This window comes from Protomyctophum bolini (genome assembly GCF_963924005.1).
Source record: "Protomyctophum bolini genome assembly, chromosome: 2".
Taxonomy (NCBI): domain Eukaryota; kingdom Metazoa; phylum Chordata; class Actinopteri; order Myctophiformes; family Myctophidae; genus Protomyctophum; species Protomyctophum bolini.
Window position 1 is genome coordinate 19,820,949 of NC_137863.1, and position 20,955 is coordinate 19,841,903.

Genomic DNA, 20,955 nt, shown 5'->3' on the forward strand with positions numbered 1-20,955 from the left:
GTCAATTATTCCATCAATAATGGCAGTTCATCAACCCCCCGACAAACATTAGTTGTTACTAAGCAACATGTTAAGGTTTTCGTGGCACTCAGTCGACAGCACTGTGGTGTGTAAGAAGAAGAAGTATTCTGTAGCTCAGGTCTCGGACGTTGCTGTCGGGCAGAAACCTCTTACAGTCTTACAGTGTCTCCATATTTTAACTTTTTTTCCCCTTTCTTTTTCTTTTTATCCCACGATTTTTCACCCAGTGTCAATTATCTAATGTAATCCTGGGCGCTACACTTCCTCTGTCAACCTGGACCTCATGCTTCCTTGTGCCTATGTGCCTGAAAGATTATGTAAATTTGTGGTAACACAAACATTAAATGCCATTGACAATGAAAGTCAATGGCAAATCAGCTAACCAATCACATCAATTCAGTTGTAATCTTACATGATCATGGTGAAGTTTTTTTAAACATTGTATCATGGTATCTTAATACCATACAAGTTGACAAATTAATTCATGTGATTTTTCTTTTTTGAGGGGCCCCTCCTATATCCAGCTTTTAGTGTATGTTCACAAACTTTGTCCTACACAAACATTACATTTCCATTAACAATGAATGGAGAATTCTACATCATAGTGTCCGAGAAAATAGGCATAGTATCTATTTTACGTCATGATGATGTACGATGATAAGAACGCCCCTCACTTTTTTACATTCAAGGCCGCAAAACAGTCAGATATTAACAGCCCTTGTTTCTATGCTGAACCCCTACTGAATATTTCAGACTATTTGTCTTGAGTTCAGGTCAGCAAGTTCAGAAAGTTCTGAAATGTACAAACACGAGCAGAGAAATTCATGCATAAAGGAATGAAGATAAATATGGATATCACTTCTTGCTGAAAAGGTGAGGTTAGTTCACTTCATTATGAATTTTTCAGACTCTCCAGGAAAGGATGTGAAAAGATAGGGAAATAGAGGAGGGAGATTGACAAATCATGCAGAGAATAAAATGAGCCAGATCAGATCAGGAATTGGACGTACAGTGGATATACAGTAAGTTCATTGCAGTGAATACTGTACCAAGCTGCCACAAGGATCCACATAGAGAGGACTTCGTTCTTAGACAATTAGACAAACAACACAGTGTTTACCTGTATTTAGGTCAGCCATGAAAATGACATCCTGACAAAGAAACTGCGTTATTAGGAAGTGAAAACTCCTCAATCAAGTGTGTGACAGTTTGAAAGAGAAGTTAATGAATTAATCTTCATAACAAACGATTTGTTCTCATTCTGCAGGTTAGTTATATCTACCTATATGATGCTAAGCATTAAGTGATTAACGTGCACGTCAGTGCGTATACGTGTGCGAGAGGGAGGGAGCGTGCAGGGTGGGTGAAATGAACAAACATAATACTGTAAAGGTGCTTGAAGTGCTGTGTGCATGGGTCCTATATTATTATAGAATCAATATAGACGCAATTAATTGGTAAAAAAGTTTTGTTTGGGGTGTCACAGCACCACATCCTTGTGTCACACTGTCCTAGAGTGACGGTAGTAAAAAGGCAACTGAATCAATAGGCTACTCAAAATATTCAAAAGAAATACTCAATACTCAAAAATATTCAAATAGAAAAAATGCTCCAAAATACTCAAGTAGCTCAAAATACTCAACATAGCAGGTAGAGTCCTTGATGCAAAATCAGACTGTGTTTTATTCAGTTTAAAAAGGCTAGGCCCCTCTAGGGTGACCAGATGTCCCGATTTGTGCGTGATTGTCCCGCATTTCAATAACTTTTCATGCGTCCCGCAAATTGATACGTTGTCCCGCATTATGATAGACAGGCTCCAGTTTTTAAATGTGCGCTTTATCTGTGGGTCTGTGGGAGATGCAGAGGCTGTCATGACAGGGACAGGGGGCGGGCCGTGACTGTGCATGTGTGTGTGTGTAGGTAGGTAGGATTGGCTGTCAATCAAACAGCCGGGCAGAGAGGGGGAAATCAAATCAATGGGGTTGCGGATAGTTTATAGTGAACTCCCACCAAAACAAAACAACCGAAACACAGTAGCCTACAACGAGATAGCGTCTTAGCTAAAACATGGAGGAGAAAGGGGAAGAAAATGAAGTGCAGTTACAACAAGCACAGGGAAACTATTTCTCCGTGGGTGTAGACGCCATGCAGTGCAAGGCATATTGAAAGAGTCTTCTGTGACATTTGTAATTAGAGTCGTTTCTCAGTGACACACGGAGGAGGTGAATAACGACGTGAAGCAACGTGTTGATCAAAAGGAGGCTTCACGGAGCATGGACACGTTTGCACTAAAAACCAAAACAAGAAGAAAAGGTAACAGCAGCTGAAATAACTAGTGTTTACCACACAGTGACAGTACTTTCAGACTTGTAATGGACAACATAAACACCTAAAATATGTATATAGGCCTACTGGCTGTGCTGCTATGGTGGAGAAAGTGTTTACAGTTTAGCCTCCAATGCTGACCATTTTTGTTTATTATTTATTTTACCTGTATCATTTCAAAATAATTTGCAGTAGTTGGCTTAATAGGAGGAGGATACTTTGATAAAAATAACTCTTAATACTGTGCCGTGTGACCTTATTTTTGTTATACGTTAATTATGGGGAAAATAACACAGGGAACATATCAAATGCTGTTGAATATATAGCTCAGTCTCAGTGTGGGCATGCACCAAACTAAGTTAGCATGCTAGCTGGCTATTGTGTATATTGTAGTGGAGTGTTGATGTATTTATGTACTGTTAGTGGCAGGGTGAACTGCCACACCTTGTAGCCAGCTACGAAACTTAATTCTTAACTATTTACCAAATTACCAATGGTGGTTTGATTGAAAGTGTTACAACCTGAATTGCACATCTAGATTTCGCTCTCTCAATTTATTTCAATGCATACCCTATATTCCTGGCATGTCCAAAGTCCCCACAGCTTCCTTCGTATATAAAACTAACATTTCATATATATATACACACACACACACACACACACACACACACACACACACACTAGCCCCTTTTGGGACCCTCAAAACACTTTCTTTTTACCTTATTTACTTATACTCAAAGCTTATGGTGTCTCTCTCACCCTGCTCCACAGGTGCACAAGCCAGGGAGATGATGACCCCGCAGACCCTCAATCTCATCAGCTTCTTCTCAGCCCTGAGTCCATTCTATTTTGACAGACGTAGCCTATGTATGGAGATGGAGATGGCTTGAGACGCCATCATGCAACTCTATCAAAGTTTGACCCTGATGTCACTTACACAACTGATGAAGTCAAGTACATGGCTCAAGGTAGGAACTCTTTTTTTTTTTGCTTCTTTGTTGCTTGTGTATACTAGTGTGATTCAAGCTGGTGTACTATTACTGTCATTTTGGGACCCAACGAAACATGTTCAGTAACTGTTTTGTGGCCCTGGAATTGAATGCTGATATGAATCTGTTGTGTTGTATCTGCCGTTGAAGGTATGTGAGTTGTAACAGGGAACAGTATGTGTACAGTACAGTAGAGGTTTTGGGGTTTGACATAACAGCCATCGATTCCAAATGTGGATTTTCAATTGAAGACTCAGTGCAGTAGGTTATGTGTGTTGTGTTGTGGTTGCAGAGGTTCTTTTTCTTCTTTCGTGTATCATCCTCAAATGTCCAACTCAGTATTGAGTAGCCTTGTCTCCTAACCTTGTCTCTGGTCCCAGGTGGAAGAGGCCGGCCTCCGAAGGTGGTCTGTACAGGGGGCAGGTTTTATGTGTTTGGCAGACTGCTCAGGCTCGTCACACTCGCATGCTGCACTGTCTGCCAGTCGTGTATCTTGGCCGAGGTTCATGCCAAGGGTTCATTATGAGTTGTGACAGGGTGGCTGTAGTGGTTCATGACTGGCATGGTGGCGAAGATTGTCTATGTAGGCTCTCACTCTCTCTCTCTCTCTCTCTCGGTCTCTCTCTCGGTCTCTCTCTCTCTCTCTCTCAGTGAATAGTCAACTTTTTTGCAGAGTAATTGTGACTTGTCATTGATCTTTGATTGGCCTAGTTTCTGTTGCTCCCCTGATTGATTTCCAACAGTTGTGTAAGTGGCCTCATTTATTTCAACAGACAGATGTGTTGATGTATGGAGTCCCCTCAGTGCGCGGCAGGCCCCAGCATGCACTGCACAGAACATGTTGTTTACAAACGTCAACCTGACATTCCAACTGACCCAGTAAGGCCTGATGGAAATGCAGCTTAGTTGAGACGAGGGAAGTTTAGTTGAATAGAGAGTTACACGCTTTGTGTGATATTTACAGTGGCGAATATATCGACAGTGCAACCAGTGCAATGCACCGGGGCCCAGCGCCCCCAAGGGGAAGAAGAAGGGGGGGGGGGAAAGAGTCAAGCCACAATTTTTAGGGGGCCTAAACAAAATATTTGCACTGGGGCCCATTGCCAGGTCTTTTCGCCACTGGATATTTAAGTTTACTTTTACTTTATTTGCTACTCTTGTTTCTTGCAGGGCTCGAAATAGCGACCATTTTGGTCGCAAATGCGCCTGAATTTTAATCTGTGCGATCTCAAAATATAACTGGGCGCACCAGTGCTACTGCATATAATTACTGTAGTGCGACCAAAACGATCGCGACCGAAAGTGTCGCGGGCCGGTTCCCTCCCGCGAGATGATTTAAACTTGTAGAGCATAAAGATCTGAGCATGTAAAAAAAAAAGTAAGTTCCTAGTCCATTCCTGTCCAGAGTTATGATTGTTTAAAGAAATATCTCCTTGGCTTCTTCTACTTCCTCTAACCTCCCGTCAGTCCGTGGACTGATTGGGTGATCAACATCAGCTGGACCTGAGGTCCTCAGCTGTGAGAGACAACAAAAGGGCTCAATTGAATGGAATGTGTGGAGTCACACACACACACATTTATGATGACGTTATGAAAATAACTTCTCATAAATATATACAGTAGGCCTATATATATATATATATATATATATATATATATATATATATATATATATATATATATATATATATATATATATATATATTTTTTTACTTCAATCAAAAAGCAGGCCTACATAAAACAAAGGGTTTTGTAGCCATTTACAAATTCAGAAATTATAGCAGAGACAGTATTTAGAATTTAATTATATTTTCAACTGGTTTATTGCCACAAAAATAGCATCTCATACCAACTGGCTTGTAGGCCAGTGGTTCCCAAAGTGGGGTCCGGGGATCCCTAGGGGTCCTCGGTTAAATGATAGTTAGGAACCAAATGGACCCTTATGGGTCTGAAACTCTGAGAGTGTACTACATACTATGGGTAAACCAATTTCACTGTACATTTGTACACTCAGTTAAATTAACTTAGATTTTATGGGTCCCAGAGATAGAAATGGGGAACGGTAGCCTAATTCAGGTCAAACTGGGGGTCCTTGAAATGTAAATAACTGAAAATCACTGCTAGAGCCGTAAAAATCTTCTCATATGGGGGTCCCTGGCATATATTTTCAAATGGGGGTCCGTGGGCTAATGAGTGTCAATTTGAGGGTGCTTGACATGAAAAATGTTGGGAACCACTGCTGTAGGCTACAAGTGTAATAATAATGAATGTAAAAAATCGATTACATATTGGTGCTCGTAAAATTTTGGTGGGTGCTCCTAATTTTTTTCTGGTGCTCCTTCATTCTGAATTTGGGAGCACCAGTGCTACCAAGTAAAAAAGTTAATTTCGAGCCCTGTTCTTGTCAATAATATTTTGAGAGAGGACTTGGGTGTCCCATTTGGTCAAGGGAAAAATACTTTTTTTTCCTCTGCCATCGACGTTCATAAACATAGCTAGGCTAACGGTACCTACTGGTGCTATCTACGCGTTCGTGTTCGTAGACAACCGTATACTCCATATATGAAAGCGCTGAACGTTTGTTTACCTTTTAGCATTGCTCCGGTATGGAGAGCCTCCGTCCCCAGCGGCTATGGGATTTTTAAATCCAGCTCCGTTGAGCCTCCATTATAACAGCGTTTTCAAAGCGCTGTATCTCTAAAGGTTCGAGGGCTGTCGATGGTCCCATTTATTAAAATAATTACCATAAAGTCGTGTAAGTTCTGAGGGGCGTGGTTACCGTTACAGTCTATGATTGGGAACCACCCCCCATTCGAGTCAAAATAAAAACCAACAAAGAAGAAGGGGGGGAAGTCCCGCCTCGTTGTCTGGGCCAGCCAATGGCCAGCTGGGCCCAAACGGATCTAGAAAGATGGTGATTTACAATTCAAGGACTGACAGGCTTCATCTTACGTTCATATCAGACTCGTAGAACGCTTTGTCCATATTATTTTTTACAGTCTATGGTTTACACACTGTCCAGCTCGATGAACGTGACCTGTGATAGTGTGATTAGTGAGTAACTAAAGAAGTTGTAAGAATAGTTGTAAGAATAGTGCATGAAGTGCTCCCTCCACTATTGTGCCAGGTGTGTCTATGATGGACCCACCTGGCACAATAGTCAGGATGGTGGTCCCTGGGTCAAAATAAGTTGAAAAGCCCTGAAATAAACTACTGTAGCCTTGCTGAGTACTAAGCTTTTACTGATATGTATGATATGTATTGTATTGTACATATGTCTTACTGATGAATTGAATACAAAACGAGCCCATGGGGATTTTTGTGTTATCCTTTTAGCATAACATTTGACTGTACAACGTGTATTGTGAATGAGCAAATCAGTGCCATGCCGTGCCGTAAACGTCACATCTAGCATACCCCCCCGCAACCAAACGCTGTGCACCGTAATTTGTGCAGAAAGTGAGAAGGGGACGGATCTCACGATTTACAGAAGAACAGACGACTCCGTAAGTGACGGGGCAGAGGTGCTTCGAGTAGCGCCGAGCGCGTTGATTCAACTGCTAAGGAAACCATCTATGGAGCCGTGCCCTCCTGTCAAACACAGCAGGGTTTTCAGGCTAGTTTTAATACCTTTGACAGGCCTAAAAATATATAATAAAAAATGTGATTTCTGCATCACACACACACACACACACACACACACACAAAACAACAGATCAGTGATTTGTGCGGGACATCGTCCAAAAGCAGATGGAAACAAAATATTTTGAAACCGTGCTGCCTTTGATATTCTGGATGGGGCGTCAGCGTCTGATTTCTAAAGCTAGTGCCAGCAACGACTGCATTTCAGAAGCGCTGCCAGATATATTACAAGGAGGAAGTGGAGCAGAACCGCTCTCTGGCGATGCACCATGGACATTATGCAAATACCATAAGAGAACATATTAGCCAGTCTATCGGCTCCCCTCAGAGATGCCTCCACCAAATTGTCTCAGAAGTCGCAGTGAGCCCCCACTGAGCCGAGGAAGATGGGTGAATTTAAATCAGGGTGACAGAGCAGCCTTCCTGACACGTCTCATGTTCTTTAAATGCTTTCCATTGCTCTTCGCACTTTTCCCAAACGTGCGTGTGGGGACCCCTCATTCCAAAACGTGCGTGCGGGGACCCCTCATTCCAAAACGTGCGTTCGGGGAGTCGGGGACCCCTCATTCCAAAACACAGCATAGATCAACGCCACTAGAGCGTATTTCTTCTCATGAGTCGCATCACTGAACAATCACGAGCAAACACTGGAATGCGTGATTGCCAGGCAGGCACGGAGCCGCGCCTTTCAGGACAATGCGCAGTATTAAAAACAGCCTGTATAATGTCCCATAACACTTGACACTTGTGCATTTACTTTTTTGAGCGCAAGTTGGATTCAGAAGCACGGCAGGCTCAAAGTCTACCGTGGCATATATTAAATATATCTCCCCGGTAATAGCCTTGATGTTTGTTTTTAGAGAGGCTGTGGCACCGCATGCCATTACAGGGCTAATGATGTACGATTGTCATCTCACACATGGCAGAGTTAATTGGGCCTCTGTGATCGCGCCTAATGGCTTTACCAGGGAATTATTGACACAATGATGTGGGCCGATGTGCTACAGGTAGGTGAATAAATAAATAAGCACACAGCTCCCCCCCCCCACAACTTACTTTCTCCCCAGACGAGATGCTCGTCAATCTTGCCAAGTGCCTCCAGAGCGCCCCAGTCAGTTAACATTTTAGAAAATGGTTGCCCATTAATAATAAAGGCATATTAACATAAGTGAATTCTGCCTCGTGCGGGATTCAGTGGAACAGTTATTAAAGTCCAATTTGGCCCCATTAATAATGCATCCACCTTTGACTTTCTGATATCCAGATTATGTGGTATTACTGTGACGATCCATTATTTATTAACCACTTTCAATTGGAGACCTTGATGACTTCTAATTGGTAGGTGGTGGGGGGGCCATTAAGTTGTCCCTGATGAGACTTGTCAATCAAGGCGCATACTCCGCGACCTCCTCGCCGACCAACAGACACGTGTGTGTGTGTGTGTGTGTGTGTGTGTGTGTGCACGCCACATGCATGGACACTCACACCCAGGTGTGGCAACCTAGGCAGGTTGGAATGGGACCTCTGGTGGAGGAGCCTAAAAGTTAAAGCCAGGCAACCACGCCCGCAGTCATGCTTAGGTTTAGGCCGGGTAATCGTTCTAGCAGCTAGAACATGGCCCGATTACCCTAAACCTAAGCATGGCAATTATAAACTTAACCCCTAAATGCCAAATCTTAACCCTGACCCCGTTGAATCTGAAAAGAAAAAAACAATGGATATATATTTTTTAAACGGTATCGGTATGAAAAGTTATCCTGGCTTTGCCAGACGCATAGCGTAGATTCCCTGACCCCTCCTCCCCGCTATGAGTCATGGACTTGGGCCCATAGCCAGAGAGTATGCGGAAGCTGGAGAAATCAGAAAATGACCGGGCCAATCAGTGACGGCCTATATGGGCCGAACTCCGTACTCATAGCGGGGAGGAGGCATCAGTGAATCCACGCTATGCATGTATACCGCAAAGCCACGCTAATGAAAAGGACCCGTTGACTCATGCAGACCTGAAGAATGTCTCCACAAGGTCCATTTTGACAGGTCTTACTATCCTGCGCACACACTGCATCAGTGCAATCTTTTTCATATGTATGCACCCACAAGGGCATGCTCATATAATGCGATCCTGCTTCATCATGCGCACACGCATGCTCACAAACAAATAAAGGCAAACGCGTTATGCTAAAACAATTGAATCCATTTGTCTCTCTTTCTACCGAAGACACGTGCCTGTTGTGGAAATGGGAGGCTGTCAGTATGCAAGACGGCATGCTGTAGCTTCCTAATCACGCACGCACGCACACACGCACAGCACTGTACGTACAAGACAATGACAACACATTGGGCCGCACCTCGAGCTATTACAATCACGCTGAATAGCGTGTCATTCTGTCCACCATGTTGGTGTTTTATTGCGCGGCAGATCAGCCTAAACTAATATGAAACAGAATGACAATCACAATGCTACTGGAATATCTCTGCTGCTTGGCTGCGGAAATGACTGGGTAACAATCTGCACACAGGGGGGAGGAATGAGGAAAAGGAGCATGTGGACCTGCAGTGTGAATGAATTTAGTTCTCCGCTGAGTGATGGCAGAGGATGAAATCAAGATAAAAAAGAAAGATGGAAAAAAAAGAGGAAGAGAGATATCTCGTTAAATACACAGAGATGGAACACACAAAGCAAGCCAGCAGAAAGAAAGCCTAGGTGCAATTCTATCGTAGGCGAGGCATGCGTGCACACACATTAGTGTTACTACACTTTAAAAGCATTTTTTTGTATTTTTACAATTGCTATTTGGCCATTTAAACCTTAACCCCAAACCCAGTTTTTTCTTAACTGTACTGTAAGCCGAAAAACAAAACTACTACAAAAATTACCCTGTGAGGACAAAGACATGTGCACGTGCGCGCACACACACACACACACACACACACACACACAGAGAGAGAGCAAACGTCGACTTTGATGATCTTTACTGTTCTTTACAGTTTCACCTCGGTGTGTTTAATTGATATTTAATTCAAGCTCAGTGGGGGACACTTTGGGCCAATGAACGTGGCTTCATGTCGAGGCTGGCACACATGCACCGTGCACATCCCAGGAGCTGCGGTAGAGCCCCAGCTGTGTGTGATACGCTGCTATTCCGCAGCTCTGCTAACAAGGATGGATAATGTGTAAAGTTCACTTGAATGGGAGTTTGAGGCTGCATGCAGCCGGATAATGCATCCATCTTTTATTTGGTGAAAATTCAATATTTAGACGGTTTAAAAACGGCGCCCACACTTTCTTTGACTTGAGAGCTACCTTCAAAATGCCTTGCAAAACCAGATCTACCCACCCAAAAAATCTTGCTGAAAATAGTTTTTTTTTTAAATGGAATGGAATAGTTGCGTTGATGTCACATATATAATATTATAATATATAATAGAAGGGTGGAAATGGAATTGGTTGTTTTTTTAGTAGGCCTATATAACTATAACAACACAAAGTTGTGCGCTATGAAAACATAGATATTTTGGGCATCTAAATTTAGACCAATCTTGCTGCGACATGTCGTACGGTAGATTTTTGGCAAATTTTCCCTTCCATCCCAGAAGGAACTATAGGGTTCAAGTGGTTATTCCTGTCACGCAAAGATTTTGTGGCCCACTGTAGTGACTCTTAGGACCCCCATAGTGGTCGCTGGCCCCCTGTTGAAGACCCATGGTTTAGAGTCAGACAATTCAATTCAGGAACTGATCATCTACAAAGCTTTGTGAAAATAACGTGCACAAGAAGGATAGAGGTGTGTACACCCAACATGCTATAGGCCAAGTGCAGACAGAGAAAAAGCTAATCCAAGTGAATATTGATCCTGTATTCATAGTCTGAGATACCCGTTAAGGTAATTTGAAGCTTTACATTCAAAGTGAGGATGAAAATGAATGATAGCAGACTGCATTGTGTTTCTTGTCATTGCAATAATGCCCGTTTGTTAAGCAGGGGTGGCTGAGCTTTCCAAACTTCAAAGTCTACTTTCTCTACTTCTCTACTAATAACCAGTAAGACGCCCTGAGCCGGGTAGGGCGTAAAATGTGTGCTAATTAGTAAGGCCAGGCGGGGACTCGGGCCAGCCCAGTTGGGGCCCAGGTAGGGCCGGGTCTAAATTTACGGGCCTATCCGGCTGACGGGCGCGGCCGCGCTAATAACTTTGGGGCGGTCCCGTCTATAGAGTCTAGAGTTTGAATGGGCAGGTATCCGTCAAAAGAAAGACATCCAAGAGGAAAGACGGGTGAGGAAGGATCAACATAATGGAATGTCAGATGTTACATAACTAGGCTGTATGTTACAGAACTTGTTTGTGTATGTGAAATAATCTCAAAAACATTGAGCCCACGGCACTGGCAGTTCAGTCGGGAAGTAAAAGCATGTTGTCAGTTGTCTTAGTGGACAACATGCAAACGGCATGCAAGCTGGTGAGCTCTGTATCTATGTGCAACATATAAACCAAAGAGTCTCATGTGCAAAACTGTTGAGAAACGTTTTACACTGCTGTAGCCGCTGTGGTGATACCGAGACAGAGCAGTAAGCCAAGCTGTGCTCAGAAAAAGACGTGGACTCTAGGCAGCTGTACATATGAAATCAATCAGGTTTGAGCAACTGCATGGCATCTCTGTCTCTTTCAGGTGCTCAAACCTCATATGTTCAAAACTGTCAACAACAGCAAAAGTAGCAGATCTGCAAGCTCGAAACGCGATGATCGTGCAGATCTCTTACTGTGTGATCGGGTAGGGCATTGATTTACAGGTAGTATATGGAGATGAGAAGTTTCTGCCCGTCAGCAACGATATGGACCGTTTACACACAAGCTGGCACAAGACGTGCATCAAGTGTCTGTATCTCTGCTTCCTGCCTGTGAGCTCTCCTGCCGGGCACAGCTGCTAGCATTGAGCCGCTTGGAGCAGCGCTGAGCTCTCACTGCTCCACACAACTTGATTATTTACGAGGCGGGTGTCATTACCTCAGACATGGCCATTTTGTGAATGTCTCGCTATATATACGAACATTCGCTCGCAGCTGCTGCTCATCTCAATTCGGAGTGACTCCCTCTCCCAGGCTGCTGTGCTTAGCAAGTTGTGCAGCATCCGACACCACAGCTCCTGCACCCATGCATCCAACACCACAGCTCCTGCACCCACGCATGTGCAGGTGGACGCTGGACGTGAGAACTGAAAGGAACTTCTGGTTCAACAGAAGTGCACAACATACAAGCTCACAGTGGAAATGCAACACATGACACATAGGAACGCACCATGCGATTATTATTTAATTGTAAACATTACAGTAATAATATAGCCTAATAATAGTAATAAATAAAATAAATCTTTGTGGAACGTGGATGGGAGAGTGGGGTGTGTGTGGGGGGCCTGGCACAGCAGTTTGAAACAGCTAGGGCAAAAAAGAATCCTGAAATCCGCCCCTTGCCGGTAGGGAAGCTGGCGCTTTATAATTGGCAATCTTTTCCTGGCGGTTGACAGTACAGAAGAGTCATTTCCTCGCGTTCAAATCTGTGAGTCACACAAAGCCGGCGTGTCAACTTTCCACTTCATTACAGGTCAAGCAATAGACCCATTTCTCTCAGGCGCGCTGCGCCCATAATTGTTTTCCACCTCTTCTCCCGTAGCCAATTTACATGTGCTCCCTCACCAGGTGTGTGTGTGTGTGTGTGTATATGAGAGAGAGAGAGAGAGAAAGAGAGAGATGGGAAGATGAAAATAACCGCGCTTTTCACTTCCATTCACCGTCCATTAGCAACTTGACATGTTGAATGCAAGAAATAATATGAATTGTGTCCCCCTTTTTATATAGCATTTGCTTTGAGGCATATGATATGCTGAACTGGGCTGGGAATTGGACAGGCAATTGAGGATGCCTCACCGAAGAGACACGCGTGATGAAAGCGGGGTGACGGAAAAGGCAATGGTGCAATTTGCTTAGGAAAATGCATTGGCATGGGTGGTTCGACTGCAGAGATGGTCTAAGTGTCCCCAAATTAAATTAGTGGTTTGTATAGGCCTATGATTGAGCCTCGATCGTGGTCACATTAATCCAGCTAGACAAAAGGAAAAGCCTGTGCATTCATTTTTGTCTCCTCCTCCCCTTTCTTCTCCCAATTTAGTCGTCATGCCAATTGATTCCTCCCCCCCCCCACCCCCCATGTGTGTGTTATCACTGCGGTTGTATCCTACTGATGGGAGGTTATGGGGGTCCTTGGAAAAAAAAGTTTGAGAACCATCCATCCATCTTCAACCGCTTATCCGTAGTCGGGTCGCGGCGTCAACAGCTCCACCAGAGTGCTCCAGACTTCCCTCTCCAGAGCAACATCCTCCTGGGGGATTCCGAGACGTTCCCAGGCCGCAGTGAGTCCATGTGTTTCCTCCAACTGCGCCTTGGTCTGCCCCGGGGTCTCCTCCCAGTGGGACGTGCGTCGAGCACCTCCCTAGGGAGGCGTCTGAGAGGCATCCTAACCAGATGCCCGAACCACCTCAGCTGGCTCCTTTCCAGGCGAAGGAGCAGCGGTTCTACTCCGAGTCTCTCTCGTGTGACTGCACTTCTCACCCTATCTCTAACGGAGAAGAAAACTAATTTCGGCCAATGGTATCCGCGACCTTATTCTTTCTTCTTCTTTCTGGTTCTTTGAGAACCACTGCACACTAAAAGGAACAGAGTCTTAATTATAGTATCATCGGTAACACCTGAAGGAAGTAGGGAAGCGTCCCGGAAGTAGGAAGAGTTATTATGTGTGCATATAGAGCCCACTGTGCTTCAAGTGCAAGTAGACGGTGGATTCAAACCCACAACCTTTGTTTTGCGGTGGTGGGCAAGCACTTCGCCACTGTATGCGCAAATGCATTATTTCATAATAATAATAATAACTAGAAATGCACTCTGTTGAGGTGCCAACTTGCGCCTTGCACAAAAGTAGGCTATACATGGCCTCCTTGTGCGCAATACTGCTACTAACTAATGTATATTACAACAACAATACTGCTACTGACTAATGTATATTACAACAACAATACTGCTACTAACTAATACATACATACATACATAAATACATACATACAGTATGCGGTCTAGTCTAACTTGGACTCAGGGGGGTGGACGCCTCTGCCTTGCATAGTGAATAGGCATGTTGCCCTTCACTGGTAACCTTATTTTGGAATTATTTTTTAATATATGAAGGATTGAAGGTATTGTGGTCTGGAATTTTACAAAAAAGCCCCCCTTTTGAATAAATAAATACATACATGCATGCATGCATACAGTACATACATACATACATACATCTCAGAAGTTGAAGCAGTTTTTAAGGACCCACTTTTAGGCCAGTGCAACAGAGCATGCTTTTGCCTTTTTTTAAACCCTACCCATTTTAACCAAATACATGCATTACAGTACTTGCGCGCTCTGCTTGTGAAAGTAATGATAATTCACACTTTGTGGTCACTAGCCCCACAAATATTTTGAGTGGCCAATATGACTTCCATGCATTTTAATATTTTCCTTTTTTAATCGTTATCTCTATTTCAGTCTGTTGTTGTAACCATGTGACAAGCAATACAGTTCTAAATTACTTATAATAATAATAATAATGAGATGAGAGAGGAAACATTTAAAATCTAAAATCACAACACCAATAAACCTGCTTTAAATTGCATTAATTGTGGTTTTCAATCAACCATTGAGCTCATTTAAATAGAACACCTTCATAAATGATACTTCTATTCATTATATTTGCTATGAACAACCATTGCATTTATGTCAGATGGTTCTCTGGCTTTCACGCACATGCACACACATGCACGCAGTGTGCTGGTTATGACATCAATCAATCCATTAATTATTTTCAAATGAATACTCGATCAGTGCTATATAATTCAAAGATGTACTGCTCCTCTCTCTGTCATAGGATATTTTTAATTATGTGCATATGCTTTATATCCCATATTGTGACTCTCTGTCGGGTGGAAACCTCATATTTACGAAACAGTTTACTTTTCAGGAATCTAATAAAGTACCACAAAACGAGCTTGTGGATTTGACGCTCGTGTGTGACGCTGTAATACAGTGTCTGTAGTATGAGCAACTAAGGCATTCATTTACACAAACACTCTGTAGTATGAGAAACTAAGGCATTCATTTACACAAACACTCTGTAGTATGAGCAACTAAGGCATTCATTTACACAAACACTCTGTAGTATGAGCAACTAAGGCATTCATTTACACAAACACTCTGTAGTATGAGCAACTAAGGCATTCATTTACACAAACACTCTGTAGTATGAGCAACTAAGGCATTCATTTACACAAACACTCTGTAGTATGAGCAACTAAGGCATTCATTTACACAAACACTCTGTAGTATGAGCAACTAAGGCATTCATTTACACAAACAAATAAAATGTGGAGACAAGACGTTTCTGCCCGACAGCAACTCTCTCTCTCTCTCTCTCTCTCTCTCTCTCTCTCTCTCTCTCTCTCTCTCCCCCCTCTCTCGTCAGAATCTGCTGTATTGTCACATGAAAGTTTTTTGCAGGTAAACCGGTGGGTGAAATTTGTTTAGTTCGTCCCCATCGTGTCATTTTTTGAAAGAAAACGGGGGGGAGAGGGGGTAAGGAGATCAAGGAGGGAAAAGGGGGAAAAGTGTGAGTGCTTTTTACCACAGAAAGTACAGGTAAAGGGTTTTCTTCTGTGTGAGTCTTAAATATTTTCAAGCTTTTGCTACAAATGGTACAACCGAAGGGTCTATTGGCTTATTTACAAGCCTCTCTCTCTCTTTCTCTCTCTCTTGCTCTCTCTCTCTCTCTCTCTCTCTCTCTCTCTCTCTCTCTCTCTCTCTCTCCCCTTCCTACCTTTGAATCTCCATGGCCCTAAAGTCATGAAAACCTCTCTCATCCTCTTCCCATCCCACCCCACCACTATCCTCTGTGCATGTCTCTCAGAACACCCCATTTCTCATTTTCTCCATGCCAACTGGCAACGCGAAGCGGAGCCGTGTCTCTCTCTTATGTCGCCCTACGCACACACAGGCTGCAGGATAATGCTAATTCACCACGAACACGAAGACAACAATGTCTTCGTGTTCGTTGTGTTCGTGTGTCCCCCAACCCCCCCCCCCCCCCCTCCCCTCCACACCCTTGCTGCGATTGGCACCATGATTCAAGAAATACGGAGGCTGTCAAATAACGTATTCTAGTGCCAGTATAGACCTTACCCCGGATTGCATCAGAAAGAACAAAATGCACCTCGAGCGCTCCTCTGACACTTCACTGACATCCACATCCTGTGCAGCAGCTGTATGGGAGGGGATTTAAGTCTGTTTATTGTAGCACCAAAGACTTATTTGGACCAAAACGGTTGATTGCAGGCATACTGAATGACGCCCGGATTTCAAATCATGATTGCATGACCACGTTGGCTTATATTGCTGCAATCATGAAAGGAACATTTATAATATGCAAGAGATGAATTTACATGGATTAGATTACATTGCAAAATAGCACCAAAGGCTTGGTTGGTAGCCATGGATTCGCTACACTCACTGCATTCCTTTTTTTCTCACTTCGCTGTTCAGTCTGGCCAGGGTCCTATTTGACTCGAATTACCAAACGTCACCGATTACGTAGGCAAGTCAGGAAGTTACACGAGATTTACGTAGGAAAACTCCGGTCCGACCCACTGGCCTACCCAGACCAATCAGACGCCGTTTTCCGTTTTCTCCAGTCTGTGCACGCCCCACCCCTTGTAAATATATAGGAGGCTTATCAGACTGAGAAGCGAAGTAATGCCCTATACAAAACGCAGTCTAGATTCCAGGCTTCTTACTCACTTATAAGAACCAATGGCAACGGCTCAAGTATCCTTGAGCATGACACCCGATGCTCCTGATGAGCAGGTTATGGTTCTTTAGCTTACATGGTTTTGTCTGCCGTAGGTATGTGTGCGAGTTAATGGGGGAATGTAATACACATGTTAAGCACTTTGGAGAGAAAAAAGGCACTATCCTGCATTAATGCACCATTTACTTTAACCAGCGAGTTGTTTTTCTTAACCATGCCACACAGAGGGATCTTCACAAGGCCACACTTTTGTAATTGATTCTTCGTAGGGGGTGAGAGACTCGTCTTCAAAATAGAGGTGGAAATGATTTCTGCCGCCGCTTGGTCTTTCCTGTGGAGTTTACCAAACAAAAAGAAAATCCTTTAATTTGGTCTCTCTGCGGGGGAGTTCCGCCGTCTGCATATATATATAGTTCTGCTACGTGTTGGCCTGCCTCTGATGGCCTGCACAGCTGCAGGTTGGGTGGAAAAGTTCCTGGAAAGTTTTGCAGAGTTACTTACAGGTCATACCACTGTACCAAACCATGCGTTATTGGATTGCTGAACACCTTTCGGTTCATATCGAGGAAGACCATACTGTATATCGTTGTTGTCGGGCAGAAACCTCCTATATCCATATTTTATCGTGAATTCATGCCCAACTTGATACAGTGTCACAAAAAAAAACATCAAAGGTAAAGCAGATCCAACCCCGTGAAACGTAACAGGTTTGGACATAAGGTCCAAACCTGGCCCGCCTCGGATTCAAACCTGCATGTGTGAAATGCCAACATCTTATTGTTGGGCCGACTGTGGCACAGGAGGTTCGAATCCCACCTCCTCCTGTCTACATGTCGAAGTGTCCTTGGGAAAGACGCTGAACCCCACATTGCCTCCAATGAGTCAGTTGGTGCCTCGCATGGTAGCTTGCCACCATTCGTGTGGGAAGTGAGGACGCTGGTGTCTACTGTTCACCGCTTCACCTCCCAATGTATGAATGAATGAACCATTGTAAAGCACTTTAAAAATGCAATTCATTATCCACTAGCCTTAACGGAGAGTTCAGCACAAGCCGTTTTTTACCTTAAGATGTAGACACGTATCCATTTGTCACTGGAAAAATTAAATAATAAAGAAATCCATACAGAGTTTTCCATACCAATTTAACGGATTTACCTTTTATTTCGTGCAGGCCATACGCTAGATCTCTTCTTCAATCGCCATCATTACTATTTTTTTTCCTCTAGATGATGTGAAAAGTGAGTCCATGGAGTGTCGTCGTTCCGCATAGAGTAGATCCAGCGTAAGGCCCGTCTATCTTTTCTTAAAGGACCAGCGCCCTATATATATTTATTTTTCTTCCATTGGTTTAGATGGTTATCGGTCATCAGGCAGAGGCTCTAAGGAGCCACTACTGCTACTCACCTGCTCTTTGACATCCCTGTACCGGGAAACCCAGTACATCGTAATGCCCGGGATTCGAACCCGGGTTTCCTGCATGGAAAGCCAACATCTTAACCACCTTAAGAGCCTAAAGGGGAATCCCCCCTTGTTATTGGCCGGGGGAGATGTTAGCTAGGTTTTAGGTCATCAGGCTGAGGCTCTCGGGCCACTTATTGCTACAATTAATCAATTTACTGAGGCATTTGCGTTGCCGTTGAATGTCACGACATATGACGCACACGGGTGAAATCAGCCCTCAGCTGCTAATGACAGAAATACAAGGGGTTGGCCACTTGGCCCATGCATGCAGCAAGCCCAACAGTACTACAGTAGTCACTTTGAGTGGCACCACACAAAGCCACGGGTGAACGTGTACTGCATGTCGGACATTATTAACCCTTCCTGAAACCCTACCCTAACCTCACAGAAATCAATGTGTGATTGGACTAACCGGCCATGGTCTAAAAGAATACAAAAAACACAAAAATAATGGCGTAGGTTTTCAAACCCAGGAGGTATGGATTGAAAGTCTAATGACTAACGAGCCATGCTACGAGCTGGCTGCTGGAATGCTTTTCCAGACTTCTCTAGTAGATTATAACAACGCCAAACTCATAAAAAAAAAAGGCTTCCCTCCCCATATTTCTGACAGAAGGCGCTGAGGTTTCATCCAACACCTGAGTATGTGCACCCAGGCATAGCACCCGTTAAAACGGGTGCTATGACAAGTTGACAACGGGTATTATTAGGTTCCCTAGTTGCATCGTTCTGAAGTAGGCCGATGGGCACGTACATGTGTAGTCATTTATAACACTTGTTTTTAACACCTTTTTTTTTGTTTATTTATTTTTAAAGGAAAATTATGCCTGCTGCCCTTGATGTCTGGAATGCTCCTTGGGAACGCCAGGGGTAGGGTCGATGGTCTCCCCGCCAGGACAGTGACCTCCGAACGCCGGGGATAGGGTCGATGGTCTCCCCGCCAGGACAGTGACCTCAGAACGCCGGGGATAGGGTCGAGATGCCTGGGGGGTCTCCCCAGCCGGTCAACGATAGTGGGCGCGCTATGTTGTCTGGAATCCCCAAATGTACCGCTCCAGCTGGTACATTGAGGTACATTAGGCCCATCACAAGTATTAATACATTATTTAAATTACAATAAAAATATGAATAGTGAAAGTATCAGATCTACGAGATCAAAACTGATTTGAGCTCCTAGATCTGCTACTTCCACTAAGTTACAACATGGGAACGAGTATGACTATTATGACTATCATCCCAAAAGTATTGCGATTATCACAAATACTTATTATGTAGTAATTGTGATGGGCCTAAGGGTGTGTGGGTGGGGGTGTTGTGTGTGTGTGTGTGTGTGTGTGTGTGTGTGTGTGGTACAGTATGTGGTATGTGTGTTGAATCTGTTTTTAATTGGTTGGCCAAATGTTTTCCGTATCTTGTTGTTTCCTTCCCGCCAGGTTGGCCAACCAACTGTTTGTGTTTAATTAACCCCCTTTTGTAGTACTTTCCAGGTGGCAAACGTTGAATTTGAAATTAACAGATATTAATTAGTGCAGCTTCGTACCGTATTACCCTACATAGCTATTAGGACGTTGCAGTGGACCACATAGCAAATGGTGCAAGTGTGATTCACCAAACTTGAAATTGCAGTTTGTCCATAATCATGAGTTCTCTCCCTTTCTGTCACATTTTGAGACGCATCACTGGGGGCATGGATATTACAAAGGTTGTCAATTATGTTACACAATTTAATTTACCAAGGCTGCCGCACTTTGCAGCTGTTATAGGTTTGGGTCAGCTCTCTATTACGGTGGGAAAATATATGTTTAATGCATCTCCGGTGTGATGAAAGTATAGCACTATATGCCACAGCGTTATTGAACCCCGACAAGGCAATTAAGTCATCTTGGCCGTTGCGGTTTTGTGTCAAACGCTAGAAACGTGTGTGGAGCTGCACATGTAATAAAATATACTTTCAAACATCCCACGCCATGCAGCATTGCAGACGAGGAGAGGTGGCGGGGGAAATGGTTGTCAGCTAGCCTTTCAGATGAAGTCATGCAGTATTCAAAAGCATTAAAAGACAAAGCAAAGCAGATGTATTTTACGGAGTTGTGTGACTGCTTAATTTGCATTTTTCCTCATTAAGCCCCAGAGGCGGTCCGCAGGGCTGTACTTGCCATTCAACTACACTGTTAATGTATTTCTACACGCCATAAAATGGGACCACAGGCATGTTCCTCATGCCCCTCATGTTCCTCATGCCCCTCATGTCCCTCATGTCCCTCATGTCCCTCATGTCCCTCATGCACAGACATGTCCCTCATGCACAGGCATGTCCCTCATGCACAGGCATGTCTCTCATGCACAGGCATGTCTCTCATACACAGGTATGTCTCTCATGCACAGGCATGTCTCTCATGCACAGGCATGTCCCTCATGCACAGGCATGTCCCTCATGCACAGGCATGTCTCTCATGTCCCTCATGCACAGGCATGTCCTCATGTCCCTCATGTCTCTCATGCACAGGCATGTCTCTCATGCACAGGCATGTCTCTCATGCACAGGCATGTCCCTCATGCACAGGCATGTCTCTCATGCACAGGCATGTCCTCATGTCCCTCATGCACAGGCATGTCCCTCATGCACAGGCATG